Source organism: Hydra vulgaris, chromosome 11 (genome assembly GCF_038396675.1).
Source record: "Hydra vulgaris chromosome 11, alternate assembly HydraT2T_AEP".
In the NCBI taxonomy this organism is placed as follows: domain Eukaryota; kingdom Metazoa; phylum Cnidaria; class Hydrozoa; order Anthoathecata; family Hydridae; genus Hydra; species Hydra vulgaris.
In genome coordinates this window covers 45,944,730-45,948,732 of record NC_088930.1, presented here as the reverse complement: position 1 = coordinate 45,948,732, position 4,003 = coordinate 45,944,730, and positions in this window count along the sequence as shown.

Below are 4,003 nucleotides of genomic sequence, written 5' to 3'. Positions count from 1 at the left end.
TGCCATGTCCCTGATGAGTCCATTGAAAAGTGTCCAGATGGTTGGGTGTAAACACATAAATAGTACATTATGAAATCCTTCGCAACAGTTAGTCGTTTTTGGTGCGCAGGCTAATGCATCAGCATAATGATTCCAAATTGCAGGTGGGAATCTGGAACTCCGAAACACCCCACCTACCCTTGGACCTCTGACATAAATAGTCTCAAAATAAGAAAGTAAGTCATTTGTTGGGGGGTTGTCTAGAAACATTAAAGCCAATTCTTTAAATCTTTCATTAAGCTCAGCAAGTGGCACAAATGAGAAAGGGAAGCTGGTGATTTCACTAAAATGTTGAAGTCTTCATTTGTCTCAAATTCCCGCTTTAAACTAAGTTCTCCAACCTTTCGTATAATTCATTGAGAAAAGTGAAAAAAAAAAACAGAAATATTTGCTGCCGCAAACTTATCTTGAAAGCTGGAGATAGCTGCTTGCTCAAAATCCAGAAGAATTTTGCGTGAATTAAGATTTGGCACAAGCCCTTTGAGTGCTACGATCATTCTGTGATAGGTTCCTCCAGTTTTATTTGGCAGCAAGAAGTAGATGCAGGGAGGACATGAGTTTCCAACTTTGGCATGAAGACAATAGAGCTGTAAAAACATTTCTGGAACCACTTTAAAAGTGCCATCCCCAAACCAAGTGTCACCTTCAAGATAGTGAATCAAGTCATTGCCACCAATAGCAAGAATTTGCTGTGGATCTGCCCTTCCAGAATCATATAAAACAATGTCATTAAATTCTGGGGGAATATCAAAGTTCATTGATTTTGGAAAAGACAAAATGGTTTTTGCATATTGTCTAATCCGCCTAACATTTCTCTTAACATCAGTTTGTTTCGGTAGTCTGGCAAGAACATCATTAGACTGTCCGTGAAGATGTTGCTCCACATTATTCCTTGTAGATACCTGTTAAAGTTTACTGTCTCAGGTTTGATATGACAGCTCTAGCCTGTGACTGTATTGGGTCATCAGGATGAGTGTGCTCAGTTGAAGGCTTTACAACCTGATTTCCAAATGTGGACATTCTTGAAGGACAAGTGTCGTACTTTCGACAGCGCCATACCTTAATGTCACCAGTTGTATGTGACCTGTGGAACAGGTAATCATGACTATCAAGCTGTAAAACATCCTTATTCTTCTATGACTTTGAAAATTAAAATGCCACTTTTATTTAAATTCTAAACTTTAGACCTTAATTAGATAGACTTGACGGGTTAAGAATGAGACTAAAATTTTAGTCCTTTTTTTATAGCCGAATGTGGGCTGTTTCACCAAGCTCATCTCCCCACTGTACTAACAGGAAAAGTATATAAGAAAGGTATGTGAGAAAAAAATCACTTGCCTGTGAAAATGGGAGAGGTGTATTGTGGGAGAAAAAAGTTTACCCTCTTCCCTTACTGCTGCTCAGGCAGAAAAGAGTGTGGGAGAGGAAATGCTTTCTTTTCCCACGCTTAACTCTGCCTGAGCAGGAGTAAAGGAAGACATCCTTCTATTCAGGCAGTAAAGAGTGTGACAGAGGAATTGCTTTTCTTTCCCACGCTTAATACTGCCTGAGCAGCAGTAAAGGAAGGCAACCTTTTATTCAGGAAAAAAAGAGTGTGGGAGAGGAATTGCTTTTATTTCCCACACTAATTTCTCCCTGGAAGAAAATGTGGCAGTGCCTGTGTAACAGAATGTATGGGTAGGACAATAAGGTTATATCTCAGTTACCAGATAACTGGAGACTCGAAATGTCAGTAAATAAAAAATTTAAAGAAATTTGGTGATATCTAATAACTGTAAATATTTTGTTTTTGCTAGATGTGTCTCAGATAATAATGGTAGTGGTTGCACATTATCAGGCCTACTACTTTTAAGGGTATTAACAATTATCCCAATATGAAAATGATAAGTTTCCCCTGAATTTTTTGTCAATTGAAAAAATTGTTACAAAAAAACATGTTCTGAATCGCCCGTGCACTGGATTGCCCGTGTACTGAATTGCCCTTGTGTACTTAATTGTCCATTTACTGAAATGCCCACGTACTGAATTGTCCTGTACTGAATTGCCCATGTACTGAATTGACATGGAACCATATTTTTGTACTGCAATAGCAATTTCACTTCTTTTATTCTTTTTTCAATATAATTTGATAATTGAACAGAAATATTTGGAAAAAGGACATATACATATGGAAGGAGACAGTGTACACGCTACTATTAAAAGAAATTTGAGAGGTTGAGCAATACACGAGCCTCGTGACTACATTGCTTTTATTGAAAATGCAAAAATTTCTTTTCCAAACTACAAAGTAAAGTTTCTCAAAGAATTTTCTTTTTTTAATTTTTAAATATTGCACAGAAATCAGACCAGATAGTAAAAAGGGTGATGCAACAGTTACAAACATAAGATGTTTGAAATACACTCCAGAGCCAAAAATATTTCATAAATTAAGTTACTCTTCCACTGAAGATTACAAACCTCTCGCGCAAAATCTTAACATTAACACGTCAATTGAACTTATTGACACTTATCAATCCAGAATTCCGATAGGAGAATCAAAATATAAAGACTTGATGAATCTTAACACATTTGTGAGGAAAACTGCTTGGGACTTCTATGCCGATTTGCCTTATAACCCCAAAATAACAACTTAAATAACTTCCCGCATAATACACTTTTGATGTTATATTATATTTAAAAATTATATTTATGGCAATATTTACAGTGCTCGATTTGTTTCGCCCAATAACAAATTAAAAAAAAGTAGAAAAAGTTTAAAATGGCGTTTTTGAAATTTGATTAGTAAGGAATCAACCCTTAAATCATTCTAGATAAAAAAAAAATTTCGATGGCTCACCAATATTTAATGGGTGTAAAAATACCTAAAGCCAAATGTCATCTAAATCCGACACTGTTAATTAGCACATTAAATTAATTATATATACTATTTATATTGTTTATACAGCTTTGACTACTTTTATCACTTTGTGTAAAAATTATGTTTTTAGAATAGGGTGCCCAGATACCTTTGGTCCAAAATCAGGACATTTAAAAAAAAGTAGCAATTTTCAAAATAACGTTTATTACCACCATAAACTACTACTATACTATTACAATAAAACAACAAATTCACATGTATTTACTGTTAGACGATATCTGAACTTTCGTCACCCAAAATCTTTTTATACATTTCACCACGCGATAAAGAATGATTTATTTTAATTTGAAGCAAGCATTTCACGGTTTTAACATTCAATCGATTTCGATCGTCTGTCCACTGCTTTTTGCACAAAGAAAATACTTTTTCCACAGCCGCATTTGATGTAGTAATCGATAATATTACGCTTACTAGAATTTTCAAATCAACAAATTTTTTGCTTTGAAACAAAGTAGACCATTTTTTATCAATCGGCAAACTCTTTAATTTATTAGAAGAAGCTTCCATTGATGAGTTTAACTCATTTGTTTCATCAAACAACGAATCTTTTATGGCAATATCTGGTAATAAATACTCAGCCGACTTTTGAACTTCATCATATTTAATATTAGCTTTTAACATCAATCAATCGGTTGAACAAGGATAATTATCTAAGCAGAACTACTTATCATTATAGTTAATCGCCGATGTATAAAAGTCAATGAATTCACTGTTAAGTTGATTGGCCGAATAAGGATCATCTAAACCTAGTAGTTTAGAAACTGTAATGGCACCAAAAAAGTTTTGCTGAAGTCATTTTTGCACCTTTTCTTTGAAAGTAGTAACAGCGTCTATCATTTCTGGTAATCTTTGGTAATCTTAATCTGGTGATCTTCCTTTTCCAGAGTCAATACAGTTTGCTAAAATAATTGCAAGACACTATGAAGAAACAGAAAATAAATTTCGCTTGAATCATTGTTTTCAAAGTTTTCCAAAAGTTTTCCAAAACTTTTGGAACATTGGAAGAGATTAAGGCAAGTGATTTTAATGCGGCCCACAAAATGTGTT